The sequence below is a fragment of the Staurois parvus genome, unplaced genomic scaffold (genome assembly GCF_062004578.1).
Source record: "Staurois parvus isolate SC_StPar_1 unplaced genomic scaffold, SC_StPar_1.0 ptg000409l, whole genome shotgun sequence".
NCBI lineage: Eukaryota > Metazoa > Chordata > Amphibia > Anura > Ranidae > Staurois > Staurois parvus.
Genome location: NW_028318205.1, coordinates 1559048 through 1577778, shown reverse-complemented (window position 1 = coordinate 1577778; position 18731 = coordinate 1559048). Strand labels below are relative to the sequence as shown.

The following is an 18731-nucleotide window of genomic DNA, read 5'->3' as shown; positions in this document are numbered from 1 at the left end:
TTACCTTTTCGTAGAGCGGGTCCGGTGTCACCCCATCAGGGGCAGACTGACCATACAGGCACTCGGGCACTGCCCAAGGGCCTGGGCCAGTAGGGGGCCCCATGAGGGGCTCTGTCACTGCCCCTCTACTTGTTGCTGAGCATTAGTCATACAGCGGTCTCTGTACAGGGTGCTCTGCTCAGCAGCTTCCTTTAAGTCCCCATAGATTAGTGACATGAAGGTCCCCACACACACACAGATCCCCTAACCTGAGGACAGAACAGAGACAGCCGAGACCAGACAGCACAGAGAGCCTGTGTCCAGCCACAGAACAGGGAACACCCCCTCTGGGAAAGCCGTGCATGGCAAGCCCCACCCCTCCTCTGCAGCACGGCCACCAGGATCACTCACTGCTCTGACTCTGCAGCCCTGCTGTGAAAGTTGCTATGAAGGTGGCAGATTTAACACAGCAGCTCTAGATCCTGCCTGAGACTAGGTGAGAGCAATCTGGGGTCATAGTTGTGAGCAGCAGACATACTGAACATCCCCCTCACCCCCCCCTCTCTCTCTCACCTCTGTCCCTCTCTCTCACCCTACCACACCCCTCCTCTCTCTCTTGCCCTCCCCTCGCTCTCACCCCCCTCACTCTATCTTTCACCCCCCCTCTATCTCTCTCTCATCCTCCCCTCTCTCTTTCACCCCCTTCTTTCTCTTGTATCCCCTTCTCTCTTGCCCGTCTCTTTCTCACCCACACCATTCTTCTCCCACTCCCCTCTCTCTTTCTCATCCCCCTCTCTCTTTCCCCTATCTCTCTCTCTCACCTTTCTCATCCCCCTCTCTTTCACTCCCCCCCTCACCTCCTCTCTCTCCCACCCCCCCCCTCACCTCCTCTCTCTCTTACCCCCCCTCTCTTTCACATCCCCTCTCTCTCACCCCCACCATTCCTCTCTCTCTTGCCCCACTCTCTCTGACTCCCCTCTCTCTTACACCCTCCTTACTGTCTCTTGCCCCCCTCTCTCCTCCTCTCTCTCTCTTACCCCCCTCTCTCTCACACCCCCTCTCTTTCCCCCCTCTCTCTCATCCTCCTCTTTTTCTCCTCTCTTTCCCTCTCTCTCTTCCCCCTTCTCTCTCGCCTCCCCTCTCTCTCACCTTCTCTTTCTCTCTCAACCCCCTCTCTCTATCATCCCCCTTCTCTCTCTCATCCCCCTCTCACACCTGTCACCCCTCCTCTCTCTCACCCCCCCCTCTCTTCCTTACCCCTCTCCCTCCCTCTCTCTCATTAATTCCCTCTTTCTCTCCCCCCCTCTCCATCTTACCCCCCTCACCCCCTCTCTCTTTCTCACCCCCTCACCCCCTCTTTCTTTCTCATCAACTCTTTCTCTTTCAACTCTTCTCCATCTTACCCCCTTAACCCCACTCTCTCTCTCACACACCCCTCTATCACCTCCCACTTTATCTCCCCCCCCCCTTCTTCTGTCCCTCCCCTTTCTCCATCTCTCTCCTACTTTTCCATCTCCCCATCCCTGTCTCTCTCCCTCCCTCCTATTCCTATCTCTCCTCCCCCTCCCCCCTCTTTTCTTCTGTCTCTATCCTTCCACCCCACTCTTCACCTTTTTAATATGTAACAGGAAATTATGTCATAATTCAGAATCTCAGTAAAAAATGCACTCTGTCAGTAAAGTTTCCATGTTAAAAAAAAAGTTGTGGAGAAGTTGGCTACCCTATCAGGAAGGAGCTGAGTGGGTGCTGAATGCCCAAACAAAGCAATTAAAATGACTGCAACGGCAGCTGCGTGCACCACACTTTTTAAAACTAGTATCAGGGCCCAAGTTTTGATCTTGTACACAGGCCCACTGGTTTCATAAAACTCCCCTGGTTGCACCAGAAAGATATCTGCTGCACGTTGTCCATCTTTAAACCTGAAAGTGCCCATTGGCTTCTACAGAAGGAAGCCAGGAACTTCCATGCAGGCTATGCTGCAGTGGATATTTAAATGCCCCGTCTATGCAACAGAGTTATAATAACCAAATGATCAGGCTCACAGAGATTCCTGAAGGCATGGTTGGGAAGCCTACAGGCACCTGACAGTTTATCAGATGGCCACCACCTTTGAACCTGTCATGTCTTTGGTGGCTTCCCAGCAATGGCAAGGGGAATCTCTGTGAGCCTAAGCTGCAGACAAGAATTGGGCATTGGCTCATTCCTGAGCATGAAGGTGCAACAGCTTCTGCAGTTTGCTGATGGCCCCTTCTGTGCAGCTGGGATGCAATACTCTTGTACCATATTGTATTGTAACTGTAATGTCTACCTTCATTTTCTAAAGCACTGTGCAAACTGTTGGCGCTATATAAATCCTGTATAATAATAATAATGTGGAGGATGGCTGCCACAAATGCATGTAATGTAGGCAGTGCAATATGTAGGTGGAGCTTTGTGTAGGTGTGGCTTGAGTGTGGGTGGGGAAACATGGGGTCCCATGATCTTCTATTGCTCGGGGGCCCAATGAGTTGTCAGTCCGTCCCTGCACCCCGTACAGGGTGCATGCCGGCGATCCCCGCAGGATAGATGGGATCTGTGGATTGAGGAGCATAATGGATCGTACTACCATCCATTATGCTCCCCAATCCACAGATCCGAACCATCCTGCGGGGATCATCGGCATGCTACCTATACAGGGTGACACCGGAACCGGTCAACGAAAAGGTAAGTTGTAAAGAAAGCCGACGATCCCTGCAGGATGGATCAGATCTGTGGATTGAGCATAATGGATCAGAGTCCGATCCATTATGCTCAATCCGCAGATCCAATCCATTGTGCGGGGATCGTTGGAGGGGGTGTCATCAAGTTTTACCGCACCTGGTGACACCAACCGTAGGGACGCCTCTGCCCTAGTATGTGTGTGTATGTAAGCTTTTTGAGGGCAGGGACGTGCTGTGAATGTACAATATGTAAAAGTGCTGCATAAATTGTTAGCATAATATAAATACTTGTATTAAATAACTTAAAAAAAAACTGTCAACTAAGCATTGGGTTCTTTTTTTGTTTTTAGGAGCCTATGGAACTTAAAATATTTGTGTATAGTTGCATGCGCAATCATATATGGTAAGTTATAAATGTTACATATATATATATATATATATATATATATATATATACAGTGGGGATCGAAAGTTTGGGCACCCCAGCTAAAAATTTGTATTAATGTGCATAAAGAAGCCAAGGAAAGATGGAAAAATCTCCAAAAGGCATCAAATTACAGATTAGACATTCTTATAATATGTCAACAAAAGTTAGATTTTATTTCCATCATTTACACTTTCAAAATAACAGAAAACAAAAAAATGGCATCTGCAAAAGTTTGGGCACCCTGCAGAGTTAATATCTTGTACTGCCCCCTTTGGCAAGTATCACAGCTTGTAAACGCTTTTTGTAGCCAGCCAAGAGTCTTTCAATTCTTGTTTGAGGTATGTTTGCCCATTCTTCCTTACAAAAGTCTTCCAGTTCTTTGAGATTTCTGGGCTGTCTGTCATGCACTGCTCTTTTAAGGTCTATCCATAGATTTTCAATTATGTTGAGGTCAGGAGATTGTGAAGGCCATGGCAAAACCTTCAGTTTACACCTCTTGATGTAATCCCCCGTGGATTTTGAGGTGTGTTTAGGATCATTATCCATTTGTAGAAGCCATCCTCTCTTTAACTTCAGCTTTTTCACAGATGGCATCAAGTTACCATCCAAAATTTGCTGAAATTTTATTGAATCCATTTTTCCTACTCGTGAGATGTTCCCTGTGCCACTGGCTGCAACACAACCCCAAAGCATGATTGATCCAACCCCATGCTTAACAGTTGGACAGAGGTTCTTTTCATTAAATTCTGTGCCCCTTCTTCTCCAAACGTACCTTTGCTCATTCCGGCCAAAAAGTTCAATTTTAACCTCATCGGTCCACAGAACTTGTTTCCAAAATGTATCAGGCTTGTCTATATGTTCATTTGCAAAGTTCAAACGACGATTTTTGTGGTGAGGACATAGAAGAGGTTTTCTTCTGATGACTCTTCCATGAAGACCATATTTGTACAAGTATCTCTTTATAGTGGAATAGTGTACCACAACTCCAGTGTCTGCCAGATCTTTCTGGAGGGATCGTGCAGTCAAACGTGGGTTTTGAATTGTTTTTCTCACAATCCTGCGAGCTGTTCTGTCTGATATTTTTCTTGGTCTTCCAGATCTTGCTTTAACTTCCACTGTTCCTGATGACTGCCATTTCTTAATTACATTCCAAACAGAGGATATTGACATATGAAAACGCTTTGCTATCTTCTTATAGCCTTCTCCAGCTTTGTTTGCGTCAACTATTTTCAGTTTCAGTTTTCTAGACAACTGCTTAGAAGAACCCATGGTGCTGATTGTTGGGGCAAGATCAGATGAGTCTGGGCATTTAAAACCTTTGAGATTGACATAACCTGGTCTTCCCAGACAATGATTGAGAACAATCCATGACACTGGCAGGTCTCAGCTTTGCAAAGGGGGCAGTGCATGCTATAAATTCTGCAGGGTGCCCAAACTTTTGCAGACGCCGTTGTTTTTTTTCTGTTATTTTGAAAGTGTAAATGATGGAAATAAAATCTAACTTTTGTCGACATATTATAAGAATGTCTAATCTGTAATTTGATGCCTTTTGGAGATTTTTCCATCTTTCCTTGGCTTCTTTATGCACATTAATACAAACTTTTAGCTGGGGTGCCCAAACTTTCGATCCCCACTGTATGTATATATACTGTGTATATATATATATATATATATATATATATATCACAAAATGTATACATAAATACAATAACTTGTTTGCTCAGGCACTAATTCAGTGCATTGAGCAGTTTTTTTTTCTTATCTAGTGACATTTCTTTCAAATGGTTTTTATTGAAGCTTATGTCATAAAAAATAAATACACAACCAACAAAGTACAATAGTAATGAGATTACATTGCTCAGTAGCACAGAATATGGCATATTATTTGGTATTCAAATAATACCATAAGCATAAAAGCACCATATAACATATAGTATAACAGAGGGCTGTGGAACGGTGATTCCCTCAATGTAGAGTGGCTGCTGCCACTGTGAGAGGGCAGTTTAAAGTGCTGAGCCTGGTTCTCTCTGTGTGGGGAGCTGCATGCCTAGTAGGCTGGAGATCTAGCAGCCAGGGCGCTATTTTGGGAGAGGATGTGCCAACAGAGGAAAAGATCTCTGTGAGTTTACGTGGTACATCCCTTGTTTTCCTCTTGCCCATGCTGCATGTTAGGTGTGCAGGTGGCTCCATGACCAAAACTGGCTGTGTTTCACCTCCCCTTCCCTCCACGTCACTATAAAGTAGCGGTTTTGGCTGTTTGGACCTCCTTCCTCAAGTGCCCATCTTCCTGGCAGCCACCCCCCCCCCCATCTGGTGATATATCAACATAAACCACCAGTAGTCAGATTCATGGGCTTACAATTTTACAGAATCGTGCATTGGTAGAAGCCTTCACTCCCAGTCCTTATGTACCCCGAGCACAAGACTTGCCATGCTATAGGGGTACATAAGGGGACTATAGCTGAGATAAACTGCATTACATTCAGGAAAATCTATATTTATTTCCTTTCATGTACAATTTTTCTGCATCTTTTATTTGATTACATAATTTTCATTTCCAAAAACATTTATTAGTTTGTTGTCCTAAGTTATATAACAGAATCTCCCTTACATATATGTTTTTAGGTCTGGTGGATTATTTTTCCTACTTGATAACTGAACGTAAAGCATTTGAGCTCTTCAAGGTAATTTTCAAAATAATTTTGCTCCAATAAACAAAATGATGCAAAATATTACCTTTGAATTGGTAATATAGCAAATAGAAAGTATAATACAAACTAGATTTATTATCCTACATTGACCCCTTAACCATAAAGTTCAAATTAACCCCTAAACCAAACCCTTTTCCTCAAACTAACCCTTAGATCTCACCCTGACTGGCAGTGCTGTGACCCTGAAAAAAATATTCTCTAATGTTTTCATTTTTGCATATTTGTTATTTTTAGAGGCACCAATATCAAATAGAAGTGGAAATGAAGATTGTGGAGACATCCCTTATGCATTTACAGGTATGTTTGTTTTTGCAGTTTGACAAGCATTTCTTGCGATGATTTTGTAGACAAGTTTACTTTTGTGTGGGCACAGGTAAAAATCCTTGCTTTTGCTCACCTATTGTCCTAACAGCCCCTTGACAAGCTGATGCTAAAAATGGCAAAACTGAAATAGAAAGTGTTGTCGCTAGACTAGCTATATCATATGGCAGTGATGCATGAAAGTCCAGCTTTAAAATAAATTGTTTTAAATAAATATTTCAGATAAATAAGAAACAGCAGCTTTCACTTGCCTCCAGTGATGTTCTCTATGATGATACTCTTTGAGGTCTAAATAGAAGCTACACTCCTCACAGTATACAAACCTGTATTGATGGGTACTCAAAGTGAATGCCACTGATGGTGCAGTGCCAGAACCAGATGCAAAGAGGCAAAGTCACCAGCACTATGAAGTTACAATGTTGCCTTTAGAAAGGAAACCTGCAAGACCCTGAAATGTTAGTTTCTTATGCTTTATGCGGTGCTAACTTCACAAATAAACCTGTGATATGTATTTATTTGGAGTGATGGTGACTTCACATCTTTGCCTCTGCCTATACACCATGATGGTCCTCTTCCGAGTTGAAATAAAGACTCAGCCCAAGTAGTCATGGACACGCATCCTGGGGCTGCATCATCACATAAACCCAAACTCACAGTACAATACAAATGAAAACCAATTACACTTTCTACAATGTTGAATGTTGCTGCCACAAGAAAGCAGTAGAAGAGGACTCAAGGAAGTCAACGACCCACCAGAAGAATATGTAATGGGTATTTTCTAACTACTTGAGCTCCGGAAGGTTTTACACCCTTCATGACCAGGCAATTGTTTGCTATTTAGCACTAAGCTACTTTAACTGGTAATTGCTCAGTCATCCAATGTTGTACACAAATAAAATTTATATAAATTTTATATAATTTGGTTGATGGTATTTGATCACCACTGGGTTTTTAAAAACAATTTATTATATAAACAAAAAAGACAAAAAATATTTGAAAAAAAATACAATATTTTCTACTTTCTGTTAAAAAACATATCCAATAAAAAAATTAACTAAATCAAATTCTGGAATCCTCTACTCTTCCAACCACTCCATCCCCCACAGTGACTACCTACTGTACCATTCACCCCGCCCTCCTAGATTGTAAGCTCCAAGGAGCAGGGCCCTCAAATCCCTCTTGTATCGAACTGTATTGTTACTGTATTATCTCCCACTATAATGTAAAGCGCTGAGCAAACCGTTGGCGCTATATAAATCCTGTATAATAATAATAATAATAATGTCTTCATAAGTTTAGACTTAAATGTATTCTGCTACATGTCTTTGATAACAAAAAAATCCCAATAAGTGTATATTGATTTGTTTGCGTGAAAGTTATAGCATCTACAAACTATGGTAGATATACTGGAATTTGTATACTTATAGTGGGACTGTGATGTGGGAGTGCGACGGGCAATCTGATACTAACTGAAACTGGGTGGGAACTGACTGACATTGACATCACCAGTGACATTAATACAGTGATCAGTGATAATACTACTGTATACACTGTCACTGTACTAATGACATTAGCAGGGAAGGGATTAACATCTTGAGGTAATTAAGGGGTTAAGTGTGTGCCTAGCAAGTGTTAATGTGTGTTTTATGGGCTGCTTTTTACTAAAAATCTATATGTTCCTTCTCCCTGCTGGGTAGGGAGAAGAAACAAAGAGATCTTTCCCTCTGTACAACACAGGGCTCTGGGCTATAATTGGACACAGCTTATCAGCAGTGTCTAATCAGAGCGGGAAGCAGTGCACCCTGCAAGCAGGGAGCGACATACAGGTACAGATTTGATTTTTATCATGTAGAATGGTCTGTATTTATGAATATAGTGTAGAAGAGACCAGATCATGAGACAAGGGTGGTTATTTTGGCACCGTTAAGCTGATTACTCTGAGTAGATATGTAATAGGAATAGATTGCACAAATAAAACTCAGTTTTGTTTTTTGGATAGCTGTGATTTTGCAGTGAGTGATGTGAGATTGGTAGGACAAAGCGTAACTTATGAATGAAAGGGGTAGAATTAGCTATAAAGTCATTACATGCTGCCTCATACAAAAACAAAAGCCAACATTTACCAACAGCATTGAAAAAGAAACACCTGGAGATGCTTTACACCCCCCTAGGATTGTTGTATATCCACATCTATGATTAATTTGATCTGATAGAGAGCCTGGAGTATACTGATTGGGTGTAATCACACTTCATCAGAAAAATTATCAAATGTTTCGCGCTGAAATAGAGCAACTCACTTGCTACAAGGTCACTTGCTACTTATCACAGCAATAATACAAATTCATTAAAAAGTAACGATTGTATTAATGTCATTTTAATACAATATGCGTCCACACAATGCCAAATCTCATAGCATGGGACTACAAACTACAGTGACTATAGTCATAAGGAACTATAAGGAACCATACGACCATAAGGAACCAAATATAGAATCTTTGTATCCACTTTAACTCTTTTCAGTCAAAGTGGTTTTTTTCATATACACCCTCATTGCAATTCAAAAGCCCTATCCATGCCTATAAACGAAAACTACAGCAGTTTGGTTAAACGGTGTGATCTGTTTAATTTGGCACAGTAATGCCCACAGCAGTTTAAACTGTGCAATGGTCCAACATAAATATGATGAGTTTTGTAAATGTGAAGGTTTTATCTAACATACAGAATTATACCTCCAAATAATTTGACACAAATGGTTCTATTTTTAAAACATCTGCTGTGTCACTGTCTCAAGCATTGGCACAGCCATTGTGAATAACCACTGTAATGTATTTGTTTATTTCCTATGACCAACAGCTCCATCTAGTGGTCATAATGCAGTTTTTTCCTGAAATCCCTCAATCAGCCACTAGATGAGGTTCACAGTCATAGGAATTGCATATATTAGACGTGTTACAATGATTTGTTTGTGATGGCTGTCCAAATAATTGAGGCATTCACAGTGATTTTTTTTTTTTATAAATGAACCCCTAAGTGAACATAATTGTACTCATATAGAGATATCTATCATTGCATATTTAACACACAGAAATGTTTTCTTTCTTACAGGAAATGATGAGAGAAATAAAACAGAAGTGGGCAGAAATACTTGGTAAGACTTACTAGCTATGAAACTCTCAGTAACAGAAAAATACTATTTGTAGTGGAGGCAACAAAGGTTAAGGTGCATCTAAAACCAAAAACAACCATTTAATATGCTGTAGCTTACCAGCCCTGAGAGGTGGGTGCTGCATTTGTTTTTTTTTTACTTTTTTTCAAACTTTTTACCACCAGTAATGCTGCACACTTCCCATCCATTTGTGTCTATGCTCATGTCTCCATAATATCTATGGAATATGCCATGGTTGTCACACAGGCTAGACTTTAAACATGAGTATGTTCATCTTCATTACATGGTAGATCAATTTTTTCTTTTCAGTTCACAGGAAGTGACTAGGAAACAGCATTTCTAGCAAAATCAACATGAATTTTGTACTTGCTAAAATTTTTCTTAGTCTGAAAAGGAAAATAAATGCTGCCTGTTTTGTATGTTAATGCTAATCTCTTGAAGCCTCTTTCAGTCTACATGCATTCACTCCAGCATTGGTTGGACCAACTTCCTGAGTGACAATGGCAGACTGTACCTGTACAATATGTGTTGCCAACCTATAACAGGGAGTGCCTTGACAGTGAAGGTTATGGGGCATTATTACTAAAAAGCAAGTAACGATATGATACATGCATCAGGGTTAAATCATGATTTCATCAAAGTGGCTTGACAAGGTCGTACCTCATGTTTTCCAATAATAACTATTTCTATATTTGAGACTTAAAGTTGCAGTGACTTCAAAGAAATTCATGCACTACTTTGGTTCGACTTTCATGCAACTTGAAGGTAATAGACTTCAATGTTAACCCTCAAATGTTGCCTGAAAGTCATACCTGAATGTTTTACATGCAACAATGGTGCAACAGTGTGTCCGACTTTGCAGAAGCACAAGTCACATCTAAGTCGCACCCATCCAAAGTTGCGTCAAAGCAACAAAATTGCATCAAAGTTGCACTCCAAAGTTGCTCAACTTTGGAAGCCTACAAGTGTGAATGGAGCCTTATACCTGTTTTGTAATATTATTTATTGTTATTATTATTATCTTTTTAGGTCTATGACTTGCCTTTGATGTTTTCCTTAAAGAGCAATGAAGAGGTGCAGTGGTCAACCAACATATTAGAATGACTATTTGCTCACATTTGTGGTTAGTGTGAAAACAAAGTAATATTGGCCGGATGAAAGGCATGATGCCCGAAAGTATTGCCAATTTGTATATATGATTTCTTGAATTCAATAAATTTAGATTTAGTGCTGAAAGTCTGACTGCTTTGAATTTCTATATATTTGAGCCTGTGGGAGAGGCTCTGAATGAATGCAGGCACTGAAATGAAGATTGCATGTACTGTTAACCCAATACAAGACCCGGGTCCAAATGCTGTCTTTATTACATAAAAATATTCATGTAAAAATATCATGTAACATTGAACCCAAGTTAACATTATATAATTTTTTTAGTGAGAAACAACTTTAATTTGGTGGTATTTTTTTTACTATAAAAAGGAAAAAAACACCACAAGGTGATCTCAATTTCTGCCACAATTATTTGGAAATGAAGAAACTTGTTATTGAGGTGGATTGAGATAAAGTTCCCACAAGATACCTCTAACTTATAAGTTAATCCATATGTTTGTTCTGCAAACTAAGTGGCAAATTAATTTTAATGTTGTTAAATGTAATGTTATATATAAAGTTACACAATTTAGGGCTAAGCACGTGAGTGCATTGTACAATCTACTAGGTAGAGGAAAACTGGGTGAGTCATGGAAGGAAAAGAATTTGGGTGCCCTGGTAGTTCATAGTCATAATAACAGCAATCTGCAACTGCTAGACTGAGCATTAAAGTTCCGTATGTCAACAATGTGCCTTCAACTTCCTTACTGGATAGAGAATCAGTATTCTGCCCAGTGAGCAGGGAGCTGATCCAGGAAGCAGCAATGCTAAGCCATGGAGTAGCAGAGGGATGCAAAACAAGAATAGCTAGCTTTTGGTAGGTAAACCAGTGAACATGTATCCATATCCCTCCCACTCCTACTTCCTGAGCATCTTTATTGGCCACTGAGACCTCCCCCTCCCCTCATCATAATAAAGGACCTGTTACCTACATCTTTGGATCACCTGTTTTCTTTGAATTGCCCAATTTTGGGAAGGGGTTACTTTAAGAATCAAGACAAGTTTAGAATTTTTTAAGAAATATATCATGTGTATATGTCCTATCATATATTCATTGGGGTTTAATTACTAAAGTTGGAGACTGAAAAATCTGGTGTAACTCTGCATAGAAGCCAATCAGCTTCCAGGTTTTATTACCAAAGCGTAATTGATCAAGCTGAAGTTTAAAGCTGATTGGCTACCATGCACAGAGACTGCCTGCACCAGATTCTGAGTGATCCAGTTTAGGTAAATGGTTAACACTTGCGCCTGGCAGCACTAGGGTTGTTGGTTTAAATCCCAGCCTTGGCACCACCTCCCTAGAGTTTGCATGTTCTCCCTGTGCCTGCATGGGTTTCCTCCCACAGTCCAAAGACATGCTGGTAGGTTAATTGGATCCTGTCTAAATTGTCCCTAATATGTGTATGTATGAATGTGAGTTAGGGACCTTAGACTACGCTCCTTGAGGGTTAGGGACTGATGTGAACGTACAATATATGTAAAGTACTGCGTAAATTGATGGTGCTATATAAGTACCTAAAATTAAATTTAACCATTACACAATATTTTCACCTTTCAACTTCAATAAACAGATCTTTTTTTTTCTAATATAAAATGACAGTCTTAGATGGCTATCAGAAGATCATAGAGGCAGGTATTAAAAATGTCAGCTTCCTCTCTGATAGAAGTACATTTAACATGCATGTCAGGCCAGTGATCGTAAGTGATATGACTGATAAGCTAATGTATAGTTAATTACATACTGCTCCAAATATATAGAAATCATTTGTTTCTAGTTATAAGGGCATACATTCTAACCGCCAACAGAGTGTTCTATTAAAAAGTGATATTTTACAGAGTTAATAATGCATGCCTTCTAATGATGACATAATTATGAAAGTAATGGGCAGCAAGTCATATTTCCCACTGTGAAGATCAATGGAAATCCATGTGCAAACATAATTGAAATCAACTTAATACTAATTTACATGAGTTATGTTCTGAAGGCTCACGTTTTTATATTATCATAGTCCACTGTGTGCCTATTATTTTTATCCTCCAAACTTTGTAGTTTGTTGTTCTTTTTTTATTATATTCTAAGTATGTGATTGATGTTAAAGAAAATTACATTTTTAAATCACTTGACAATTAGGACAGACATATATTACCTTTTCAATATGTTATGTGCTGTTCTGAAAGTACCTTCATTTGTTACTAGAAAAGAAAATAGAAATCTCAGAAAAAAGAACAAAAAGATGGTGTGCAAACACAGTTTTACCAACACTTACACACATACTTGACAGATTGATTTAATAAAACAATACTGTATATTGAAAGAGCTATAGCATACACCCAAGCATCCAATGGAGTAGCAGTAATAAGAAGTTTAAGACAATTAAACTGAGAAAATATAATGTTTTGCCCTTTGATATGCTGCTATTAAATATATCTATGGCCTTTTGTTTTTACCGTATTTTTCGCTCCATAAGACGCACTTTTTTCCCCCCAAAAAAGGGGGGAAAATGTCATTGCGTCTTATGGAGCGAATATGGAGCGGCCGGTCCGGTATTTCCACTGCCGATGTGTCAGAATACTGGGCCGGCCGCTCAGCTCTGCAGTGGGACCGTACCTGTCCCTCTATCCAGCGGCGTGCTGTCTTCCCAGCTTCTGTAGTGTGCGTGACAGCCGGGTGCCAAGTGCGCATGCGCAAGAAGCGGTGCTCTTTGTGAATGGTAAGGCGGTACCTGGGACACATGACAGATCCCAGAAGCCGCCGGACCAATCAAAAAGCGCAGTGCTTCTCGCTCATGTGCACTGGGCATCTGGCTGTGCGCCGAGTGCCCACACTACAGAAGCCGGGAAGACAGCGCGCGGCTGGATAGAGGAACAGGTAAGATCAAAGAACAACTCCGCGGAAGTAAGAGCGGGTACCTGTCAAATTCAAGTACCCGCTCCCCCCCCTCCCCAAAGGTCAGCAGTCATCTCCTGTACTGTGTCCGCAGTCTCTGGTCATCTCCTGTACTGTCCGCAGTCTCTGGTCATCTCTTGTACTGTGTCCGCAGTCTCTGGTCATCTCCTGTACTGTGTCCTTAGTCTCTGGTCATCTCCTGTACTATGTCCGCAGTCTCTGGTTATCGCCTGTACTGTGTTCACAGTCTCTGGTCATCTCCTGTACTGTGTCCGCAGTCTCTGGTCATCTCCTGTACTGTGTCCGCAGTCTCTGGTCATCTCTTGTACTGTGTCCGCAGTCTCTGGTCATCTCCTGTACTGTGTCCGCAGTCTCTGGTCATCCCCTGTACTGTGTCCGCAGTCTCTGATCATCTCCTGTACTGTGTCCGCAGTCTCTGGTCATCCCCTGTACTGTGTCCGCAGTCTCTGGTTATCTCCTGTACTGTGTCCGCAGTCTCTGTTCATCTCCTGTACTGTGTCCGCAGTCTCTGGTCATCTCCTGTACTGTGTCTGCAGTCTCTGGTCATCTCCTGTAGTATGTCCGCTGTCTCTGGTCATCTCTTGTACTGTGTCCGCAGTCTCTGGTCATCTCCTGCACTGTGTCCGCAGTCTCTGGTCATCTCCTGTACTATGTCCGCAGTCTCTGGTCATCTCCTGTACTGTGTCCGCAGTCTCTGGTCATCTCCTGTAGTATGTCCGCTGTCTCTGGTCATCTCCTGTACTGTGTCCGCAGTCTCTGGTCATCTCCTGTAGTATGTCCGCTGTCTCTGGTCACCTCCTGTACTGTGTTCGCAGTCTCTGGACATCTCCTGTATTGTGTCCGCAGTCTCTGGTCATCTCCTGTACTGTGTCCGCAGTCTCTGGTCATCTCCTGTACTATGTCCGCAGTCTCTGGACATTTCCTGTACTATGTCCGCAGTCTCTGGTCATCTCCTGTACTATGTCCGCAGTCTCTGGTCATCTCCTGTACTATGTCCGCAGTCTCTGGTCATCTCCTGTACTATGTCCGCAGTCTCTGGTCATCTCCTGTACTATGTCCGCAGTCTCTGGTCATCTCCTGTACTATGTCTGCAGTCCATTAGTTCAGAATTTTTTTCCTGTTTTCTGCCTCTAAAACCTAGGTGCGTCTTATGGTCAGGTGCGTCTTATGGAGCGAAAAATATGGTAATTTTAGAAAGAATATAACATATTAAGTTTCTTGCTATGTGAGACCCAGAATGGAGATTCCCCATAACTTGTTGTCAAGGTGACGGAAAAAGAAAGTAAGAGGAGAAATCCACCCTTAGATACTGGAATGGGTGTCTCTCTGTTGGGTTTCCTAAAAAATTCTGCCCTGCTGATAATAGTAATCAGAATAAATAGATGACAACAGTAAACATATGGTAGGGTTTTAGCACTGCAACATTTATTTCAAGACCAAGTCACTTGCAATACTTGCACATCACTATCGTCTGCACTATTTTGCAACCAACAATAAAAGACTTTTAGAGTGCCTAAACCCCTCCACAATGTATCAAACTGATAGAACAATAATTATAAACATATCAAGTATAATACAGTAATACAGTAAAGTGTGCACCATTTATGCAGGCCATACATTGGTTGAATTCTGGATTCATTTTCTTTAGGAAATCATAACTAAGAATTTTCTTGTAAATTTCACACCATTAGTGGTCCACAACATTGGCCGATTTTCATGCAGCCATCGAATTTGAATGATCGGGATGTTCAAAAGTTTTTTCTTGTTCAAACTTTTTATTGGTATTATAACATAGGAAGAAAACATTAACAGTAGGCAATAGACATTATATTAACAGTAAAGTGCGGGGGGAAGTATATTCAGTGTCAATTGCATTATATATCAAGGGAGAGTCAATAAAACAAAGCAGTACAACCTGTGATGCAAAATAAGTAATACATTCTTGTCAGAGGGTAGTGGCATACCACACTGACATTAAACGATGGGGATGAGGACTCTCCAGAGCTGCGTGGGGAGTTAGGGGTGAACAGAGGGGGACTGAGGGGGGGGGGGGTGGGAGAGGGGTGACGGAGATGACTCCATGGTTGAAAGGGAAAGAGGTAGTGATTTGTGTGTTCGGTTCGCAGTGGTGCCAGACTAATGCTAAGAATGCACGGTTTGCACATCAGGGAAGAAGGAGCGATTCATCGAAGTTCTGCGGGAGGAAGCCTTGTACCCAAGGATTCCAGACATTCAGGAACTTAGGAATTGTGTCAAGGATTGTGGCTTCCACCTTTGCGTGTATCATGGCTTGCGTTACTCTAGTTTTAACTGCAGCAATGCTTAAAGTGGGGGATTTCCAGGATTTTGCAATAACCTGCTTGGCTGCAGTGGTAATTTGTAGGATGAGTTTGAATTGCGACGTAGTTACGCCAGGAGGGCATAGATTGAGAAGTGCTATTGTTGGGGAAGGTTGATGCGGGGCTGCACTAAATTTGGTGATCATGTTAAAGACGTCCGTCCAGAATGTTTGGGCTATTGGGCAGTCCCTCCATATGTGATAATGCGTTCCCGGGTCTACACAGCCTCTAAAGCAGTTAGGGGAGTAATTGGGGGTGTATTTTGCGATTCTCGCTGGAACCAAGTACCATTGTGTTAAAACTTTATAGTTGGTTTCCAAGGCTACAATATTCTGCGAAGAAGTTTTTGTGTTGGCCCAGATGTGGTCCCAGTCTGACGGGTCTAATTGTTGGTTTAGGTCTGTTTCCCATCTGTTGGTATATGGAGGGGGGATGTGGTGGCCGAAGTTGTGAGTATGGCATACAGGCATGAAATGAGGCCGCGTCTATGGGGGTCTTTATGGCAGGCCCGTTCAAAGGGGGACATGGTGTTAGTTTGGGTAGATGTTGCAGAGTAGGGGCCATAAAAGTGTTGTAATTGTAAATACCTGAATATTTCAGATGCCGGGAGGTTATGTGTTTCTTGTAATGAGGTGAAGGATTTGAATTTGTTCCTCTGTAGGAAATGATGAGTGCGGAGAAGGTTTGCAGAGGTCCATATTTTAAATGAGGTTGGCGATGACCATGCTGGGGGAAAGGCTGGGTTCTTGAGATACGAAAGTAAAGGGTTATGTGGCGATTGGAGAAGATAACGAGTCTTCAGTTTATCCCACATGTTCAAACGTTTTTTAAAAATAAAAGGATTACTAATTAATGTTGGAAGAATCATGTGAGAAATATTTCCAAAATAAAGAAATGAGCATGAGCTGTGACCTGGAAAGAAAAGAAGATTCCCAGCCACGAAAATTCTTTTCTATAACAACATGAGGTGAAATGGAAGGCTTGGTTGCTCGAATTTTGAAATCAATGGTGGCACCATTGGATTACAAAATGCACAAAATTTCCAATTTTCTAAAGAAAATTTGTTCAGAATTTGACCCATGTATGGCCTGCATTAGTCATATAACATGATATTTATAAATACAGGAAGTCGGTGCTCCAACGTATCAGGGGTATAGTGATCCACTGTGTAGAAGGTTCTTGAAACAGAGGGTTTCTACATTCTCAAAACATTGAGTTCTTCCATTTCCTCTCTCTTTTCACCATGACCTGACTCTGCTCTCTTTCTCACCATTCTATTTGAACTTCCTATATGTATTTTTGAACATCAGCTGCTATATGGCTACTTGGGGCTCACTTACTACCTATGTACATGCATGTATATTTTTTATATAGATTGGAATTAATAGTGTAGCAAATACCTTTGCTGTATCATACTCAGTGTAATATGACATACTTTGATATTTGTACCTATTGCATAATATTGCTTATATGCTGAATCTAACTTTATTGTAACAGCATTCTTGGTATGTGGTATGCTTACTCTATATATTTGAAATGATTGCAGTATAAGAGACTGATACCTGGTCATATTTACACTTCTTACATTTAAAAATACATCTAAGAATGTATGTAATAATGATTGCAGAGCTGCATTAAATTGTGTTATTATACAGTATCTGCCAGGAGTTCAGATTTAATATTTAGCACCATAGTTTGTGAAGGCATAGGGTGGGACTGGGTAAAGGAGTAGAAGCTGTCTGCTTAGCAGGGAGATTGCTAGTAAATAAGATAAACCTGTGCTCACTCTGAATATCCAATCATATGTAAAGGAAATGATAAAACAGTATTTTTGCTAGCACGTGATTGGTTTATTGGAGTGAACATAGCATCATCTTTGTTTTTTTCCAACCATTGTACAATATTTTTTCATTAGAGACTTTAAAGTGGAAAAGTAAATGTATAGTTTATTTTTCTATTGCTGCCATCCACTTCTGGTTCTGCATATAACAATTTGTCGGGTTCAAGAAAACGTTTCAAGATGGTAGTAAATACTTTAGCCTTTTTTTCCTTATTATAACTAACAGTACTTCTGTGTGGGTGTTAAATGAGCATAATAAATTATATGAACGTATTCACAAAAATGACTGACAATTATCTTACAAAAAGAAAACTTGCTGAAACATAGCAATAGAATATTAACTTAACATTTGAAAAGCATATGAACAAGTGTGTTAGCAATCATGTTATATTATGTTAAATCATGTTAACATTTGAATATCTCAATTTAATATATAAATAACATATCATTGAAGAATATATGAAACATATTTGAAATGAGTTCCTTTATTATACTTTTTTTCCATTATTATATTTTTTTTTTAATCTGCCAGGCATCATGCAATGATTATAATGATGATGACAATAATGATTAGAACACTATAATCTTACCTTGAAAAGTACAGTTATATTTCTCAGCATAAAACAGATAAACAAATGCCATTATTATTTGAGCTCCAAACAAGTATAATAACTTCATTCTGTAAAAAATAATAAAACTAAGTAAACATAAAGTTAAAAAACATACAACACAAAGTTACAGCGTATCTGTACAACTGCTTAATAAAATGTGTCAAATTGCAGTTAATATATGCAAATACATATAAGTGCCGGTGTACATGTACATTTTAAATAAAATTATTTGATTGATTGTTAGTTAGATTGGTTGCTTAGTTCACATTATAGGGAATTATAATGTATATTTATGTGAAAGTCAATTGGAAGGTAAGATTAAGAATCTCTTCGTAGGTTTTAGGAGTGCAGCAATTGGTAAAAATAGCCCCTGACAGTTATGGAAGTTTTTTTTAACTAAAACTGCATTTTATTTTCCACAGAAAAAAGACACAGACAGCAAAAAAAATAAAAATAAATAACTATATATATATATATATATATATATATAAATATAGGGACAGTAAACAATCAATATACAAATAAAAGCACATACATAATTTTTTTAGCTGTATTTTTATTGGTTAAATGCTTTAATAAAA

The 18731-nt window shown here is 40.2% G+C and overlaps 1 long non-coding RNA gene across 1 annotated transcript; it reads left to right on the top strand.

Moving 5' to 3' along the window:
* The first annotated feature begins 363 nt into the window (after positions 1-363).
* On the top strand, positions 364-10525 carry LOC149455038 (uncharacterized). Its single transcript, XR_016314117.1, has 6 exons — positions 364-475; positions 3029-3081; positions 5731-5789; positions 6051-6113; positions 9243-9285; positions 10333-10525. It is a non-coding gene; the product is annotated as an uncharacterized LOC149455038 (long non-coding RNA).
* The last annotated feature ends 8206 nt before the right edge of the window (positions 10526-18731 follow it).